The sequence below is a fragment of the Ostrea edulis genome, chromosome 1 (genome assembly GCF_947568905.1).
Source record: "Ostrea edulis chromosome 1, xbOstEdul1.1, whole genome shotgun sequence".
Classification (NCBI taxonomy): Eukaryota; Metazoa; Mollusca; class Bivalvia; order Ostreida; family Ostreidae; genus Ostrea; species Ostrea edulis.
In genome coordinates, this window is record NC_079164.1 from 55,709,588 (window position 1) to 55,731,010 (window position 21,423).

Consider the following 21,423-nt stretch of genomic DNA (forward strand, 5'->3'; position numbering starts at 1 on the left):
CTCTTGGGAAAAGTCCAACATAATAACATTTGCGTCCCAAAATATTGTAACCATTACCTTGCCAGCAGATGATTGTGTCTTCAACTTCTTTGGCCTCGGAGACTCAGGCCCTACCCACTGACGACTCTGAACTTTATTCTCTGGATCATAATAATGAACCCAATAAAGTCTCATCTACAGTCACCTGACGCAAAAGAAAATCATCTTTTGACCTAAAACGCTTCAACAAGGTGCTGCATATACTAAATAATGCTCTGGTTGCCATTTGCTCATTGCTAAGGGATTTGGCGACCCAACGGGCTGTTAGCTTGCCCATACCTAAATGATCATGTAAGATTGTTGAAAATTGCTACCATGTGAAATGCCTAATGTCTGCGCTATTTCTTCCATCCGAATTCACCTATCAGAGTATACCAGATCCTGAACTTTCTTACACATTTCTCCATTGGTGTCATCCAGTGGGTGATCAGACCTGGCTTCATCTTCTAAAGACGTTCTACCGCATTTGAATTCCCATACCCAAAATTTAACCTGAGCATAAGATGGTGCAGAAGACCCATAAACATCGGCTAACTCGCCGTGTATTTCCTTGCCTGCTTTAACTTTTAGATACAAATACCGAATTAGCACAGTACTCAACTTTACATGAAAAGCATGCCTTTGCATCATTTATAGCCATGTTTGACATTCACTATCTTATTAAAGAATGACTTGATACGCGTGCAATTTTGTACCCACGTATAAGACATGTATTGAAACAAGGCATGAAAATCGTGATCGTCTCGGTCAATCGGAAATGGGATAGGCTGGTTACTTATTGACTCGCTCTCGTAAATCATGATATGTTACATCATTGACAACTAGGCCTAAAGTCTAATGTCACCAGTGCATTTTTAAACAAGAGGCCCATGGGCCACATCGCTCACCTGAATCACCTTGCTCATATTTATAGATTTTTCTTATATATTCGCATGTAAAACTTTGATCCCTTTTGTGGCCCCAACCTACTCCCGGGGGCCATGATTTTTTCAAAATTGGAATGTGGAAGTGTCAGGAAGCTTTCATGTAAATGTAAACTTTTCTGGTCCAGTGATTTTTCAGAGTCCCTATATATTTGTATGTAAAACTTTGATCCCCTATTGTTGCCCCATCCTATCCTCGGGGGCCATCATTTCAACAAACTTGAATCCGCACTATGTCAGAAAGCTTTCATGTAAATTTCCACTATCCTGGCCCAGTAGATCTTGAGAAGAAGATTTTTAAAGATTTTCCCTATATATTTGTATATAAAACTTTAATCCCCTATTGTGGCCCCATCCAACCCCCAGGGTCATCATTTTAAGAAACTTGAATCTGCCATGTCAGGAAGCTTTCTTGTAAATTTCAGCTCTTCTGGCCGAGTGGTTCTTGAGAATAAGATTTTTAAATGCCCCCACCCTATTTTTGCATTTTTGTGATTATCTCCCTTTGAACAAACTTGAAAGCCCTTCATGCAAGGATGCTTTGTGCCAAATTTGGTTGAAATTGGCCCAGTGGTTCTGGACAAGAAGTCGAAAATGTAAAAAGTTGACAGACAGACGACGGACAACAGGCGATCATGCAGAAAAGCTCAGTTGTAATGAGCTTTCAGCCCAAGTGATCGAGCTAATAAAATCTCGACCTTAATTAGTTCAGAATAAATCGAATAGGTCAGTTTCTTTTTATAAAAAGTAGATTAAACTCCTAGGTCAAAAGATCGAACACCATTGTGTGCAAGGTCTTGCCATAGAGAATCTTTATATAAAATATGAAAGCCCCACCTAAAATAGTTCTGGATATTATTAACATGTTATGTGTTTTAAAGTAGGTCATAAGAAAGGGATTTCCGTAAAAAATATATAAACAAAATATGAAAAGCCCTAGCTTAAACAGTGCAAAAGATATTTTCAAACATTTTCCCTATATATCAGCATATATATCACTTTGATCCCCTATTGTGGCCCCAACCTAACCTGGGGACCATGAATTGCACTAACTTGGATCTAGTCTGTGTCAGGAAGCTTTTATGCAAATTTGAACTTTTCTGGCCCAGTGGTTCTTGAGAAGATTTTTTAAAGATTTTCCCTATATACTGGGTGAATGTAAAATTTTGAGCCCCATTTGTGGCCCAATCCTACCTTCATGGGCCTTGATTTGAACAAACTTGAATCTGTACTACATCAGGAAGATTTCATGTAAATGTTACCTTTTCTGGCCCAGTAGTACGTTCTTGAGAAGATTTTTAAATATTTTTCCTATATACTCGCATGTAAAACTTTGATCCCCTATTGTGGCCCAAACCTACACCCGTGGACTATGATTTGAACAAATTTGAGTTTGAACTACATGTATGTCAAGAAGCTTTCATGTAAATTTTAACTTTTTTGGCCCAGGGGTTAAAAGATTTCTAAAGATTTTCCCTATATACTTGCATGTAAAATTTTGATCCCTTACGGAGGCCTCATACTACCGCCTGGGGTCATGATTTTGAATAAACTATCTCCCCATGGAGAAGTATGATGCCTTTCATTTCAACAATCCTGAATCCCCTTCACCTAAGGATGGTTTTTACCAAGTTTTGTTGAGATCGGCCCCGTGGTTCTGGAGAAGAAGTCGAAAATGTGAAAAGTTTACAGACAGACAGACAGACGGACAATGGGTGATTAGATTCAAGCTCATTGAAAGCTCAGGTGAGCTCAAAACTACCAACCAACGATACAATAGTCTCAATTTGATTTCTTATCCATACAAGAGGCACACAGGCCATATAGGTCACCTGAATACTATAGTGAAAAATTACCACTAGTTCCAAAAGGGCTAAAACCTAGAAAACATTTCCTGTTCTGAATATCTAAGCTAAATTCTAATGTTAAACAACAGTATATTAAACAAGATTGTTCTTAAAACTTCACTGCCCTCAAAAGTGCTACACTGATGAAAGGCTTTACATAATATAACAAGTGTATTAACATTAAAACATCAAAAGATGTTACTTATTTGGACCCATTCTAAAGTCAAAACCATGGGTTGTGAAATTCACCATTTTTTGTACATCCTTTAATTTCTGCTATTCCTAAGTATGCATTAGATTTTATACAGTATCAGCAAACTTACACATAAATATTATATACTAAGTTTGGCCCCACCCTGGGGTCAGAACCCCTACTCTGCATATTCACAATTTTGGTAAAAGACTACCTGCTCTTCCTAAATATCCATTTACAGACCCTGAAGCGTACTACTACACCACTTGCATGGAACGGTACGAAACGATTCTTGCACGGAACTGTTTGCACGAAACGCTGAACGATCTGCACGGAACGGTGAACGGTTTGCACAAAACGCTGAACGCTTTGCACGAAACGCTGACCACTCTGTAGGCGTGGCTTGCACGCTTTGTGAACGATCTGCATGAAATGGTAGGTGTGGCCTGCATGCTGTGATTTTTTCGGTAATATTTGGTTCAAATAGTTTCAATATAATTGCAGTACTCTAGATATTAAAAGAAGGTTGAGAAAGAAATGATAATGCATGGTTCATTTTAAAATGATTGTTTATGTATGACGAGGTAAATTTCATTTTTGCTTATTAGATCAATGATGACTATAAACACGTTGGAATGAAAACAAATGAATTTTTTTTAAAATTCAGAAATAAAAGAAAAATATGCAAAAATCATATCGTCATGGAATATTGATTAATAAAATTTTATTGATTCATTGCTCTATCAAATTCTTTGAAACTGAATATGAAATGGTCGCGTTTGTTTCGCTATTTTAATTTGTACATTCATGCTGAGTGTCATTAAAATACATTTGCAATTTGTATATTCCAGGCCTCTTCCCAAAGACAGATGTTCAATGAACCTATATTTTTACAGTCAAACCCGTATTAAGAGACCTTCCAACGGAGAAAGGAAAAATGGTCACATATGACAGGTGGTCTCTTAATACAGGTTGCTTATTTTCGGAAAGTATATTTTTCGTACATGTAATTTTTAGGCAAATATCAAATTCAGGAAATAATTGTACATCTACAATGTATTTGGAATTCATTTAATAACAAGTATAGTTTTAAAATGTGTAAAATCAAATCAATAATACATGTACTAATAATATTTTAAAATACAATAAGTTGTGTTATAATTTACCATTAAATTCATAAAATTTACATTTTTATTACCCAGTAAGAATAACAATTAACAAAATGAATGCATTACTAAAACATAAGAACAATTTAATCTAAAAAAAAAAGCATTGCATTTCTGTAAAAGAATACTAGAACAATTCAATTCAAAAAGCTTCTTTGGGGTAAATTGTTTTTAAAATCATTGCATTTCTGTATGAGAATGTCACTATAAAATATGCAAGCATCACTATAAAATATGCAAGCATTGCTATAAAAACATAAGAACAGTTCAATTTAAGTAGCTTTTAGGGGTAAAAAAGTCAGTGATTGAAGATTGCTTCTCCTTTTCAACAACAATTTCTAGAGATGTGTTCTTCAATTTGAAAGACGTCCATTATTGAATATTTCACAATAACCGTTGCGCACAGCAAAGGATTTAAGCTTTTCAACAAACTCTAATGCTTCCTTGTTAGTAACACATCTATCTATCACATCACTATCTGCCTCCTCCTCATCATCGGTGTCATCATTGTTCTGGTCATCAATTTCCCTTAGAAGTTCAGAAAATGGTCTAGACCAGTCGATGTCGTCAGCACAAGTAGAAACAACATTGTCAATCTCCTGTAGTTCCCTAAATTCACACCCAAACAGCTCCTTAGACAACTTTATAACTGCGAGGGGAATGTCGTCCTCCTCACCATCAGTAATATCAGCATTTTCAAGATTAATTTGTAGGGATGAATTGTTGACAAAGCCAGCCTTTAAAAAACATGCACTTCTTAATTGTGATTGGTTCCGTCTCCTTCCATGAGCTTGCAAGCCAGTAAATTGCGTTGAGTACGTTTATCTGTTTCAAAAGGTCTGGGGCCCGTTTTACAAAAGTTCGTAAGTCTTAAAATTAGTCGTAAGACATAACTTACGATGTGAGACCGTTTTACAAAGATTTAGGATTTACGAGTTACGATGAAATTTGGCCTTAAGTCTACGACTGCCCGGGGGCGACCCTATGTCCCAAGTTTTGTCGTAAGTGCTCCATAAAATCTTTGTTACTATGGTTATTAAAATAATTCAACATGGCTGCATTTCTAATGTTTAATGTTATGAATGAGACTCATAAAAAACGTGCGTTGCGGGTGTTTCGCGATAGAAATAATCCGTTGGACTACCTCAGTGATGTTGAGGTAGTTGAGAGGTATCGTTTGCCCAGGCGGTATCTCTACGAGTTAACAGATTTAGTGCGGGGAGACGTAGAGCATCCTATAAACCTAAGCAAGGCTGTACCAGCTGTTATTCAAGTACATACCATGATTCATTATTGTCTGCACACATAAAGGCCTGTCCTGCCTCCTTTGTTTACTACAATGCGTCACTTCCTCTGATGACTGCGTCACACAAAATGTGGTTACGTACTCGTATATTTCCGTCAGTGCGCGGATCAAACAAATGTAGCAAGTGTGTGCCATAGGACCCATTGCAATGTTTTTTACAATGTTTGTATATTCCCGCATAGACCATACTTTTTCCATTGATCATGATGATGTTGACTACTTCAAGCATTTTTAAAAAGAATATGCAATGTCATATCAGATCTTATTTCGACACACCCATCCATACGTAGGCCTATAGTTATATACGCCTATATTATACATGTATGCACTTACATGTACTAGTACATCATTTATATGCACGGTGTTATCCAATATCATGGTAGATTTATACCAATTATTAGTATGTATGAGAAAGACACTGTATTGGGAAAAAAATTGTGAGTGAATTAATCCCTAACCCTTTTCCACGTCCGCCCCCATCCATTAAATTATCAGTTAGGCTTATTAATATGTTTGTAATGTATTTCAAATGGAAAGGAAATTGTGAGTGAATTAATTAATTATACCAGTTATTAGTATTTATGAAAAAATAGACGGTGTTGCATATTTTTTTTAACGTGTGATTGAATGCCCCCCCCCCCCCCCCCCCCCCCTAAAAAGTACCATCATCCATCATATTGCTTGTTATATAGCCATTAACGAACTGCAAAGATTCACCTTTCTGTCCTATATTAGACCACTTGATACAGCCACGTACCTGTAAAATTATGATTTTATATCGCCTAGTATATCATGTATATTATAATACACAAGAATAACTCTTATCTAAAATCTAACTTTTAAAAAATCAACTTAATTTCCTTGATATTGGAAATCTGTAATTAATATTAAGATAATTAGGAGATATATAATTTGAGATCAAATAATAAGTCTAATTATTCATATAATATGCATGCATTAGCACGACTAACTTATAATTAGCCATCTGACCCCCCCCCCCCCCCCCCCCTTAGTCTTGTAACTCGAATATGAATGCATGTGCATTTGTATATACAATGTATGTAAAAACAAAATGCTTGCTTATAACATACTATGCAGTACGTAATTAAGAATTGTTTATATGTACATGTATTTATCAGCTTCAAATGGTTAACATTCAATCAACAGGTTTTGGCTACAGTCAGGTGCCTAACTACCCCCCACCCCCACCCCACCCCTTTGATTTATTTTGGCGATATTTTCTTCAAAATGTGTGGATTCCCTGTCTATCCCATCCCAATTTAGGTAGTCGTTTCACTGTTAGTATGAATTAGTAGTTTATTAATTAATGTATCAATTAAGATTGTATGCCAACATGTTTGGTAAATCAATAGATTGAATTGAATAAATTTACTTCGCTTAATTAGCAATGCAAATATATAATTCAAAGTTAATTTGCTCCAATTTTCTTTCCTCCCCAGTGTCTGCGCGTCAAAGCGTCGGGTTTCGCGCGGTTTCTACAACTTCATGCGCTGAAGAGTTCCATATACGACTTGCGACAAAAGAATTTACGATATACGATTACGATACATTTTGTAAAACGGTCCTACGATCTGTCGCAAGTTCTTCAAATTTATGACTTAGGACTTAAGATTTACGACTTTTTGTAAAACGGGCCCCTGGACCACTGACACTAGGTTGTATTTCCATTTCTTTGACCATATGGATCATCTGTTAAAATTAAACATGAATGTAAGTGGCATTATCAAAACACCGTAGTAAATAAGAAAGATTAGTCAGCTTTAATTTTATCAAAACAGCTTATTCCGGTTATCGACCATGCATACTAGTTGACACAAATTGCTAAAAACAAAGGCGGGTGGTACTAATTACCTGTTGCTTTCTGAATTTGAGCTTCACAGTTTGTATAATCCCATCCATTGGCTGGGTTTTTGAGGTGGTGTTTGGTGGAAAAAACTTCACGGTTATGTTACTCAGAGTGTCCACGAAAAGTAAAATTTTCCTATTTTGGCGTTTCATTTTCGAATTTAAATTTTTCATCCACTCTTCGTAAATGGCGCTTGTCATCCATGCTTTTTTTGTTAAAACAGTACATTACAGGTAATTTTTTTGGATCTAGTTTTTGGAAACATTGGGGCTTTCTACATTTGCCGATGATGAGAAGTTGTATTTTTTCACCAGTCATGCTGGAGCAACTAGAGCGATGGTTATCTTTTCTTTAGATCTTTTTCCAACGGCACAATCCTGACCTTTGATATGAACAGTTTTTCTAGTTGTGTCTTTAAAGAATAAGCCTGAGACTCGTCCATGTTGAAAATGTCATTGCAGGAAAATCCTTCACACAATTTTTGTTTCCAGTCGTGTACCGTGGTATTGTTCACATCTCCCCCCTCTCCGCTCATTGTTGCTAACACAATATTATTTCTCTTAAGAAAACTTTCGAACCAGCCACTATAGAAGCTTTAAAATTTTCGTTGAAATCTTTGGCAAATTTTAAAGCTTGTTCTTGTAAAAGCCATCCTGTCATTCTCACCCGTCGAGCGAATTGGCCCCCTTGAACCACTCGTATGTTAGCCGATTGATCTCCTCATTACCGGTAAGGTATCGACCTCTCTTACTGTTTGTGGGAACATTGTTTTCATAATCGCTCAAAATTTCAGTCTTCCTTTTCAGTAAATTTGGATTTTACCGACACCGAGATCATTAGCAATTTTATAGGCATTTGTTTATTTGTTAATTGAATATAAAACATGTAAGTGTTGTTATTTTCTCATTTTAGTATTAATTTATTTCTTTGTCGGTGTACGTGTTAATATTCATTACCAAGTGTTATGAAAGATAACTCTCGGACAAAGCATGTGTTATGAACGATAACTTGGGAGTGACGTACGAATCAATAAATCGAAAGTAGATATCAGAGAGTCGTTTAATAAAGGTAAAAATACGTTAAAAAACACTAAATGGTTGTGAAAATCGTGGTCGTTGGTCGCATTAGACAGGTTGTCGTTTAACTTCTTATCTACCACAGCTGCTCTGGCTGTTCACTACTATACACAGTTCTTATCTCTCACTGCAGCAGCAGTGTGAGGGTTAATTACCAGAGATATTTTGCAGCTGAGGAGATTTGCTGCTGGAATGAATGGTACACACATAAAACTCTCAATATCTCATTTATTTATTGGAATATTTTAAAAATTCAAAAAGTTTTTTATTCAGTGATGTTTCAATTTTATAAATTCAATTTTATAAACCCCAAAAAGTTAATTAATTATTTCAAAAATGGCTTTCATTTACTATATTTACATAGCATTCCTTGAAATATACACAATAAGTGTAATTAATTCATTTTAACAGTTCTTGGTGGTACTTGAAAAAGCAGTCATTCTTTATGCACAGTCTAACATTACATTGTCTGCATCCAGTAGAGACTTCGTGTCTCTTGTTCTGCTTTGCACATCCCTTACATCGTCCAGCTTTTTCAAATTGAATGGGCCAATGTGCATCCCCACAATTTCCCGTCACTCCAGGTGCCCTACGCTTTCTACTTCCTCTGAATGTTCCGATCATCTGCTGCGCCAATGCCATTCGGAAGTCCAACTGTGTTCTCTTTTTTTCCTTGTTTGTTTTGGTCAGCAACTTATGATTTGGCGATTCTTGCATGCAAATCAAGGAATTGACAAGTGCAACATCAAAACAAAACCAAAACAAGTACTTGTACCATTTTTTGGCTTTTCTGCAAGTGGAATACTGCATCCTCTTTTGGTCAGCCAAGTCTACACCAAACATATATTTGTTGTATAGCTCAGAGACACTTGGAGCTGACACATCCTTTAGGGTCCCATCCTTTTGACGTCTTTGCACTACTCTGGTCTGTGTAGGATCGCAGTTTGTGCTTAGGTAAGTCACAATCTTCTTGTCTTTCCATGCTGTTGCTACTAGGTTGCCTTTCTGAATTGTAAGGGATTCTCCTCTGTTCTTTAATTTGGCACTTTTGATGGCTTCTGGCATTCCACGGCGATTTATTCGGACAGTGCCACAAGAGTAGATCTTTTCACGTAACAAGCGTTCAAACAGTTCTGGGCTCGAAAAAAAATTGTCCATGTAAATCACATGCGATTTTCCAATCAATTTCCGAGTTAGGTCCTTCACCACACGTGCCCCCAACCCTTCCTCTGGTCTTCTCTCTGCGACTCTTCCGGTGTACACTTGAAATTCATGTACGTATCCATTGTGTGGTGAAGCACGCTCCCACACTTTTATTCCAAATTTTGTGGGTTTGGCCGGTAAGTACTGTTTGAATGACAGTCTTCCTTTGAAGGCTATCATTCCTTCATCAATGGACTGTTCTTTATGAGGACTGTAGTTTTCCAAACATGTCTCAGAAAGTTTGTCAATTACTGGTCTAATATGACACAGTTTGTCATGTCCTTGTCGTCCCTTAGGTGGATTTTGTCTGGTATCGTTCATGTGAAAGTATTTGGAAATTCTCTCAAAACGTGTCCTTGTCATAATGGAAGGTATACTTGGAAGCTCAAAGGGCCACAATGACTTCCATGCAAGGGTGTACGAAGGAACTCCTATGACGGAAAATACTACATGAATTCCCAAAAACGCCATCATTTCAAGAAAGGTAGTAGGGACCCACACTTTATCCGGCCTTGTTTCAATGCATCACGCTGCATACTGATTTGTTTCCTCTACAATTTTGTCGATTAAAGAAACAGGGAAAAATTTGTGAAAGAAATCTAATTGTTTCTTATGTTCTTCTAAAACAAAAGCTGCTCCAACTTGCTCATTAAACTCGGCAACGTTTGGTCTGGAGAGCGTTCTTGTCCAAGTTTCTTCGTCTATTTCCTCTTCTGATTCTTCGAACGAGGAGGAATCATCAATATCGGAGAAAGAAATATCACTTCCAATACTTCTTGTCTCTGTTCCATCTATTTCTGAATTTGTAAATCCCTCAAATTCAAAATCTTCATCGTCTGATAGAAATATATCGAGAATGTTTTCCGCCATCTTGACTTGCTTCGAATAGTGTAAACAACGCTTTGGAAAGCTCCTTTGTACTTGTTAATAGATAACCTAATATGGAAAACTGACGTATTGTATTACAGATATACCTTTCCTAAAACTAATTTTCATTGGTTCAGAGATGGGAAATCTCTCCAATCTAACCAATCACATTTCATGTAACATGTGTAAAAAAGCGGATATATCAGTCAGTATGATTGCGCATGTATTTGTTTACAGCGGATATATACGACAATGCGGTTTAGCTAGTGGTAATATCAGACGGGTTTATCCGTCACTGCGAGCACAGAGAAGATAAAATAAGCGTGTATATACGTCAGTGGTAGGGAAAGAGTTAATACAGGTACAATATATAGGAAAGCGTGTGAGACTGTTTACCCACCCTACCCCCAATCCTCCTCTGAACCCCAACCGCCAAAGTATTTGAATTTAGTTTAATATAATTATGTTTAAGTTAAAATATGAACAATCAAAGCATAGGATTTTCAGAGGAATGTAACAAGATGTGAAGAAACTATATAAAAGCATTATGTTGATAAATAACTAAATATGATTTCATTTTATGTTGTACAAAGTACAGTGTATTTATAATTTATTTGCAATTGTACATGTATTACATTTAAAGTTATCAATTTTACTGAGCATGCATACATGAAATCAGCCAAATAAATTAGTTTTCAGATCAAATAACTTTTATGTAATGTAACAATTCAATTCATAATGATAATTTTTTTCTGAATACTTAAAATGATTAATTATAAAAATATTTTAGGTACATTTTGAAATGGAGGAAAACACAGAATACTTTGAAGGAAGATACAACGTTTGTACATATGTATCCCTTGTATTTCATTAAAAAACACATTAGAAATACTATTTTATAAAAAGAATAGCCCATATGGTATAACAGACATTTTACGTACATGGGAAGACCGATATTCTTCACGAATTGGGTGAAAAGCGGGATAAAATACGTGAAAAACCTATTTATAGAGCATGAATTCAAAACAATCAATGATGTAAAAAGTACATTAAGTTGTAAAGCTAACTATATATGTGACTGAATATAAGGTTGTTAAATCAGTCTTCAAAAATCTAATTGAAAAACTAAAAAATCAGGCAAAGTTTGTTAACATAAAAAATAAAAGAACATTCTTATTTCATAAAAACGAGCATCATATTTTAGATAATATAATATGTAAAATCTTTTATGAAGTTTTATTAAAAAGTAAATTTATATATCCCCTGTATCAGAAAAAATTCCAAACTGAATATGAAATAAACCAAGAAGATTGGAAACAGATATATATATTCAAAAAATCAAATTTGCATTGAACAAAAATATTGCAGAATTTAATTATAAACTGTTAAATAATACACTTTGCTGCAAGCATTTGCTGAGCAAGTGGAAGAAAGAGCGAAATGGAAATTGTTTTTTATGTACGTGATATTACTGAAAATATTGAACACCTGATTTTCAAATGTAAAACTGTACAAAACAATTAAGTCTCACCACAAAAGTTAACATCAGATGGAAAGATATATTGATTGGATTTCATCATGAAAATAACAGAAAGATACAATTGTTAAACAATATCATATCTTTTGTTGCTCTTAAAATATATAAATATAAGATGTTCTGTAGACTAGAAAATGTGGATCATACAGGAATATAGCTGCAGAACTGTAGCTCTCTGAAAAAATATGTTGACATAACAGAGAGCTACAGAGCCACCCCTTATAAAAACCTTCGATTTACGGCGCACAAAAAGCTGCGCACGGTTGAGGCCTTATAGCGTTGTATTCTTGAGTTGCTGTCTCATAAATTTAATATCAAAAAATTCTTAACATATTTTCCTACTATACTTGTGTCTAAACATACCTTCAAATATTCATTAAAGCCCCACACGACCTGAAAACTCCCAGCTTCAAATGATTTCGTTTGTTGACGTAGCCATGTTAGGTAGCCGGTCAATTCGAATCCTGGTTAATTTCCATACTTGCACAATAACGTCTAGATGTGAACTAATATCCCCACAAATATTTTAGTTAAATATTTTAAATAATATATCATCCCAGTGCCTTTAAATAATAATTATTCAAATAGCTAAACTCACGGCAATGCGGCTTTCATTAGTCTGGTGCGGTCTCCATCCCTGCCACACGAGTGTTAAGGACTTTAGTAGCATTTTCATGAATCAAGAGCTTATTTTACCTTTAGAAAAACTTTATTTTTTTAATTTCTATAAATTATTCGTATTGATAATAAACGAAGAGCGAATACATTACATATAACAAATTTTATGAATATATATTAACAACAACAGGGTACGAACTGACCCGGCTACCTAACATGGCTACGTCAACAAACGAAATCATTTGAAGCTGGGAGTTTTCAGGTCGTGTGGGGCTTTAATGAATATTTGAAGGTATGTTTAAACACAAGTATAGTAGGAAAATATGTTAAGAATATTTTGATATTAAATTTATGAGACAGTAACTCAAGAATACAACGATATAAGGTCCCAACCGTGCGCAGCTTTTTTGCGCCGTAAATCGAAGGTTTTTATAAGGGGTGGCTCTGTAGCTCTCTGTTATGTCAACATATTTTTTCAGAGAGCTACAGTTCTGCAGTTAACAGGAATACAATGTACAGAACCATATCAAACAAAAAGTTTTATTTTGGTGTAAAATTTTGAAACACTGTAAATGTAATCTAAACATGGATGTTATAGAAAAACTAAGTAATGTTTGTGACATGTATGTATATATGTGTGTATATGAATGCATGTGTATGTATATGTGTACATACTGTCATCACATTGTATATTTTTATAATACACACTATGAAATTATTCATAATAACAAGGTTTATTTTTGTGTGTGATTGAAATCAATATTATAAATGTATTTAATAAACCGATACTTCCGGGAGTAACCTGTCTCCCAGCTAGGCTGCCTAATTAGGGTCATCTATGGACTTTAAGTTGGTGTGTGTGGACCTTTAAGGCAGCATGAGCGGTATATTAATTCTTCAGTCTATTTAAATAACATTATTTTCATGAATCAAATCTTAAATCATCTCATCTATAGTGATGTTCTTTTTTCTTTAAAAAAAATGTATACTAGAATGGTTTGTTTTGTTTGTCCAAACAAATATCATAATTGATACACATAATAATTTTGTTAATATACATTATAATACGCTAGACAGATAAATATACTTAGCTTGTACATTATAGAATAGAATTTATAGAATGTGCCCTGCGTGGCACAGTAGGAAATGTCTTGTTAACTTTTGAGGGAGCTTATAGCCAGGGCCCCATCCCTGACAGCTGCCCCTATAAATTAGTGTATTTTATCATTACTATCATTATTGTTTCAGGGAAATAAAATATATATATATCGTTAAAAAAATAAAATAAAAAGAACAGTGTCTCAAAATGAATCAGTATTGCATGAAAATTTATTTAGATACTCTATAAGTGTCTATATGCTGTGATATTGTGAAAAATAAGTTTTTGACAAAAAAATCATTAAATCTATTGCCATGGAAACCAAGAATTTGAATTTTTTCTATCAAATTTATAAGTAAATAAAAGGAAAGTACCCTGACAAGATTTCCTGAAAATTTCATATTCCCACTGTCTCTCTTTGACAAGTTGTGTATTAATTTATCAAAATTCATTAAATCAAGTCATTGTGTACAAATTCCCATGCAAATCAGGTTGTATAATATTTATTTTCTATGAAGGAAAGGGTTAAACAAGGAATAGTTTAATGACTTACGAACACGTTGGAATAAAAGGAAATAATTCCAATGTTATTTATTTCAATTGTTTTGATTGGACAAAAATAAAGCTGAACAAGAGTTTATACATCAATAAATCCGAAAACACGAAGTATTCATACACGCCTGAAAACAAATAACATAGTGCGGGGAAAATATTCAAATTTTTGAAATTGTTAACAATTAAGTGAATGAATTGGAATTACAATTTGTATTTTCCAGGCCTCTTCTCAAAGACAGATTTTGAATAAACCTAAACATTTTTACATACGTGTATGATAAAATGATTTAAAAAATTCTCGTAAGACTGGAACATATTCTCGGGGTGGGGGTGGGACATAGAATTAGCCAGTAAAAAAGAACCTGTCATCTTAGATAAGAAGGGAAATTACAAAACAAAAAGAAAAATTCAAAATATGATTGAAATAGATTGAGAAATAAATCATATAAATGAATAGATAAAACAAATAATGTGATATGCGAGCGGATCTAGCATCCAATTTTAATTAGATTGTTGCATTTGCCTCAATGGTCAAATCTGAAAAGGGGCAGTAAAACAATTTTCATTGGCTCCGCTCTCCATTTTCAAACAAGATAGCATCGTTTCAAGAAGGTGAAAGTTGAAAGGTTCTATTATTACTTTGTTCAACGAACCATGTATGCCCTTATGGCGTGGATAGAGGAAGAAAAGGTCAGCATCATAACCTTATCACGCATCAAAGATCCAAGAAAGGAGTTTTGCCAGTATAAAGTTGGGGATTTGGTGAAAGCCAGCTGCCATGGCTTTCCTGGCGTGACAAGATCTAGGTAGGCCTTTTCATGCATATATTTTATTTAGATCATGACAACATCGATCGTATTCTTTCAGGTTTAAATAAATTATAGGGAAAACATAACAAACTTATGTGACTGTCAGTACATGTAGCTTACAAAAATTTGCATTTTGTTGAATAGGAGATTCGATATTTCTACCCATCATTAATGATCAGAAATCACACAAAAGAAATTGCCTAGAATAGATACATTGAAAGTTGGCAACACGATTTAACATCATAATCTGTAATAATTGAAGAAATCTCACGGGAATTACTGAACGACTGTGTGTCATAACGCAATGTGTATGGAGATTTTACGACTTCACGATGTGTATAACTATAAGCATTTCTCTCCCGAGCGTTGTCTTGTATAAAACCGGCTTGTTTGTATTATTGCGATTCGTATGTTGTTGTTTTTTAATTCTAAATTTTTATTGTTTGTTTTCAAACAATCAGTCCTAATACGATCTACAAAATTCACCAAAATGCCATCGGGTTCGTTGAATGTGTGATAACGTTCGTGACTCGTGAATAACGTTTCTAACGTTATTTGACTTGGTCTGGGGAATTACCTGAAGAAGATTTTTAAAGATTTTTCCTAATATATTTGCATGTAAATCTTTGATCCCCTATTGTGGCCCCATCCAACCCCCGGGGGCCATGATTTTAACAAACTTGAATCTACATTATGTCAGGAAGCTTTCATGTAAATCTCAGCTTTTCTGCCTCAGTGGTTCTTGAGAAGAAGATTTTTCCTATATATTTGTATGTAAAATTTTGATCCCCTATTGTGGCCCCATCATACCCCCGGGGGCCATGATTTGAACAAACTTGAATCTGCATTATGTCAGGAAGCTTTCATGTAAATTTCAGCTTTTCTGGCTCAGTGCTTCTTGAGAAGAAGATTTTTAAAGATTTTTCCTATATATTTGCATGTAAAACTTTGATCCCCTATTGTGGCCCCATGCAACCCCCGGGGGCCATGATTTGAACAAACTTGAATCTGCATTATGTCAGGAAGCTTTCATGTAAATTTCAGCTTTTCTGGCTTAGTGGTTCTTGAGAAGAAGATTTTTAAAGATTTTTCCTATATATTTGCATGTAAAACTTTGATCCCCTATTGTGGCCCCATCCAACCCCCGGGGGCCATGATTTGAACAAAATTGAATCTGCATTATGTCAGGAAGCTTTCATGTAAATCTCATTTTTTCTGGCTCAGTGGTTCTTGAGAAGAAGATTTTTAAAGATTTATCCTATATATTTATAGTACGTATGTAAAACTTTGATCCCTTATTGTGGGGCATCCAACCCCTGGGGTCCATGATTTGAACAAAATGATCTGCACTATATCAGGAAGCTTTCATGTAAATATCAGCTTTTCTGGCCCAGTGGTTCTTAAGAAGATTTTAAAAGATTTTTCCTATATATTTGCATGTAAAACTTTGATCCCCTATTGTGGCCCCATCCAACCCCCGGGGTCCACGATTTTAACAAACTTAAATCTGCACTATGTCAGGAAGCTTTCATGAAAATTTCAGCTTTTCTGGCCCAATGGTTCTTGATAAGAAGATTTTTAAATGACCCCACCCTATTTTTGCATTTTTGTGATTATCTCCCCTTTGAAAGAAACATGGCCTTTCATTTGTACAAACTTGAAAGCCCTTCACCCAAGGATGCTTTGTGGCAAGTTTGGTTGAAATTGGCCCAGTGGTTCTTGAGAAGAAGATGAAAATGTGAAAAGTTTACAACGACGACGACAGACAACGGACAAAGGACTAAGACCATGTTTATCAAAATTCGGCCTAACGTCCAAAGTGAATAATTTTTTGTTAGAAATATTCTCTAACATGTTCTTTTCCTATAATGTACTGGTTTTTATATGTAGAGTTGGTGAAAGAACACTATTTTTAGGTTTACATTACTAGTATAAATCCTATAATTTGCTCTACTTTTTAAGATTGCGTCATACAACGTCGCTATATATTATTAGAAGTGGTAACGTATTGTAAAACATAATTATGCAATGAGTGGTTTAATATATAATAAGATCTTGAAAAAGAAATTTTCTTTCCCAATACGCAATAAGGTTATTTTACTTATAGCCCGAATGGCACACCATATTTTTCAATCCTTCATTCGGCCATTTTCACACGCTGCGCCGTTAGCCTGTTTGCGCTGTTCGTGGAAGTTGCAGAGGATGTACTCATCGCATTTCAACGTAAGTTTTAGAAATATGAATATACTTCACCTCTACTCGTTAAACTGTATAACCAAATAGGTGTACCAATTGCTCTTAAAAATAATAAACAAGTCGCATGGAACGAATAGTATGGTGCGCCTGTGGTGTGTTGACATAAACTCATAATATTCACGCATTGGGCTGTTGGAAATCCCACAACAAATCTGTTAACTGTTGTCAACATAGATTAATTGTTTATCTATTATAATTATATATTGTTAAGATTTAAAATTGTATTTATATCAGCTGATCAGAAAAATCAGCTGTTTCACGATCATGCCATTTTCAATTCCGAGTGCATGACCTTCTCGGGTCTATCTGAATTTTCTTACATGATGTTTGACTCACTTTACACTTTGAACTTTCCATGTATCATTGTATGGTCTAAAAAGTATTTGTATAGGTTAAAGAGACATATAATTGTATATAGATGTATATTTCCATAATGGTATAGGTCACTGGGGTTACATGTAGGCCTGTGGGGGGTTATAGGTTCAATAATTTTCGAATGATTTGGTATTCTAGTATTCTACTATGTTTAAACTTAACTTAGTGATTATTTAGTAATCAAATAAAAGTTATATGATGAATCGATACATTTCTTCAATTTACTGTAAACAAAAACTGTTTCTGTGTTTTGGAATCTGTCTGGTATTAGTGCATAATAAATAACTTCATAAGTCAATAAATATATTCTTGTTGTAGTGATGACATTTGCAAAATCTGTGAGAATATAGAAAAAATGTGTTAGGGTCAACAGAAATGTTTAATTAGGGTAGGTCGGGAAAGTGGAAACCAATTAACATATATATATATATATATATTTTTTTATTTTTTTTTTGGCCTTACGCGGAAACATGGATTAGAAAAGTCAAAATGATTTTTACATTCAATAATTTTTTAATACTAATTAAAAGCACCATTAAGGCAGGAAAATCATAAGAACAGTTTGGTTTTCTAACTTAAATATGCCTTATTTCAAGATAAATTGTAAACATGTCAAACTTAATTTCAACAATTACACTTACAACTTACATGCCTGCATTGGGATTAGATATAGAATCACTCAGAGAATGTTGAATTTCATGGGTACTACCATGATTTAAGCATATAATTTTTTGTTAGCTTATCTCCTTTATATTATTGAATATTAAATTTTTCCATACATCTACCACAAGAAAGAGTATGAAAGATAAAAATATTTTGTGAATTTGCTGATAATTGTGAAGTAAGATAATATATCAACATTAGCTACAACAAAAATTATTAGATGGGGAATCAAATTCAAATGAAATGTTTGTGTATATAATTATTTATGCAGAAATGTACATGTAGCTAAACTGTCCTCTATTGTTTAGTTGGAGACATGTCAATCTCCCACCGAATACATAAATGTAATTTTTCTGAATTCTATATCAATGAAAATACATGAGGGCATGAAAGTACAACTTTTATATGAATATTATAATACAGGTGTCCGTGTTTGCCCAACTCTCCATTTTGTATTGCTTGTAGGAGTTATGAGATTGATCACTGTTTGTTATCTTCACCTTTCATTTATGATATAGTTTTGATAATGATATAATACTGGAGTAATTTGAATTTCAGGATGATATAATATGTCCAGCAAAAATTGATGGCAAGGGTGACATGAATCAGATTGACAAGAATCCATATTCCTACTCCTCAATAATGCTATCATCAACTGCCATCAGATTCATCAATGATAGTGGCATCAGTGACACATGCATATAAGTGTTGGACATCACTGCAGGAATAGCTTCCTTGTTGTGCCTGCTAATAGCAAGGTACCAGATTATACAGCAGTTATGTGGAAACAGATTCCCACAATAGGGGGACCAGATTGACACCTACATTGTACAGTATCAGGCAGTTATATCAAAACTGGAAAAACTGGATCCAAACAAGACTATATTTCTTGGAAGAAACATGTCGACTCTGAAGTTTAAACCTTATTAACCCATGGCACTTCCAGAGACATCCTGATACCATGGTTCTATGTCATTTGAAATATACCTGTGGAGGTTTTTAAAGTGTTTTTTTTTTTTTTGGGGGGGGGGGGAGTTTATTAATTGGAAGAATTCATATTTGATGATTCAAATGAAAATCTGTATGTTGAATTATGAATGTCATAATGTACTTTTTGAATGAGTTCAAGAATGGTTGTCCTGATGAAAAGTGCAGAGTCAAAAGTTAACAAATTGTCAAAAACACTGGTCAGGTCTGAATTCATCATCTTGGACACCTTGCAGTTGGAATTGTGATCTCTATGAAGAAATGCTGAAAATCTTGCAAAAGAGGAAATGACAAGTTGGGGTCCAAGGCACTTGCACATATGCATGAGAAGGTGTTCTATCTAGGCTTGAGGTCAATTACATAGCAATGTAACACCTTACATTACCTAGAAAATTTCACATTACCATTACTCCTATTTTGAAATATAATGTATTACATTACTTGAGAGTGAATTTACATTACACATTTACATAACATACTGTCAGATATTAAAGAAATGGCAGAAAAATTATTTCTGTATTATGATTTTTAATTATACATTAACATAAGTACACAAAATATTCAGCAATGTTAGGAAACATATCTATTAAGTTATTCATTGCATTTGATTGTCATCAATGTTTCAAATGCTTCAGTCAATCACTAATATAATGAATTATTCTAAATCTTCAAAATATCATCAAATATTTGAAGTAGTGTAAATGTAATGGAAAATAATGTGCAGTACAATATGCATTACATTACCATTACTTGTAATGCAAAAATGGTCCATTACACCCCCATTACATTGAAACTGGCTGCCATTTAATTACCATTACCCCAGGCCTGGTTCTGTCGAGAGGTATTGAAATTGTCTGTAGAGACTTTGTCTCAGGAAGTGGCCGAGATTGATTGTGACAATTTTGTTGGATGTGAATTTACTGACACACATGTCTACACTTGCTACACAATATATCATGTGGTGGTTTCAACAAGAAAGTTCTTACTCTGCAGGAAATGACGAATAGCTAATGGATTCACATTTTTTCTGACTTTTCTTCTGTACATTAGATGCATTAGAAAAACTTTCCTTTCCATTATCTTTTGCTGGTTCATACTTTGAAATAAAATCAAGTCCGAAAATAAAGTATTTTGGGGGTTTTTTTTCAATGAATTTTAAAAAATGTAATCTGTAATCCTTGCATATTTTCTTGGTGTTCTGTGATTGCATAGGCCTATTGATTTTTATTTGTATTCAGGTATAATTTCATCTTCAGTGTCTTGAAAGAAAGAAATTTTTCAATAACGCCAAGAAAAATGTAGGTAACATTATGATTTAAAAAAAAAAAAAATAGTGACACGGGTAGGAATTGAACCCGGATCTCCCGATTGAAGGACGGGCTCTCTACCATTAAGCCACGAAGTCTATGACGTCACACGTTCAAAAATCCTTCATACATTTACTTGCCCTACTTAACGTTATACTTTCGATATGTCGGCAATAGTTTTAGTTATATCAATGCATGTTTTATAAATTCTTTTCATTTTGATCTTAGTAATTCTGTTGGTGTCGTCTAAATAAAAACTTTCTATAGCATTGAAGGTCCGATTTCTCGGACAGCAGATTCGTTTGTTTACGCATTAAAATTCTATAGCTTTTAGAATGTGATAAAAACACCACATAGCTTAGGGGTGTATTCTGCATGGAAATGATGTATACTCCACATAAGTATATTGTTTTAATTTTTCAAAGCAACATAATTAATAAAATACCCACAACTCTCACAAAAATAAATAATTCCGGATTGCTCTCGATTTAATTCAAAGTTGATATTCATCAACAGCACACCTTTCGATCCAAAAAATCGTTCGTGCAAAATTTATTTGTATTGATAGATTTTGATAGACTACAGTCAGTTTCTGGATCGAAGGTCGTGTTTTATATGAATTATATAACTAAATTTGAAAAAAGTGGAGATTTCTGCAGAAAACCAGACCGATACCGGTTTTGTCTTGTATAGAATTCCACAAGCTGACGTTTTGGCGGGGAAATCTTGG

The 21,423-nt window shown here is 34.4% G+C and overlaps 1 protein-coding gene and 1 long non-coding RNA gene across 4 annotated transcripts in view; one reads left to right on the forward strand and one right to left on the reverse strand.

The window, feature by feature from the left end:
• The window catches only part of LOC130051808 (phosphorylase b kinase gamma catalytic chain, skeletal muscle/heart isoform-like), a 174,198-nt gene that overhangs the window by 61,940 nt on the left and 90,835 nt on the right, over positions 1–21,423 (reverse strand). The window lies entirely within an intron of this gene.
• Positions 16,886–20,513, forward strand: LOC125662733 (uncharacterized). Its single transcript, XR_008800077.1, has 2 exons — positions 16,886–17,328; positions 18,958–20,513. It is a non-coding gene; the product is annotated as an uncharacterized LOC125662733 (long non-coding RNA).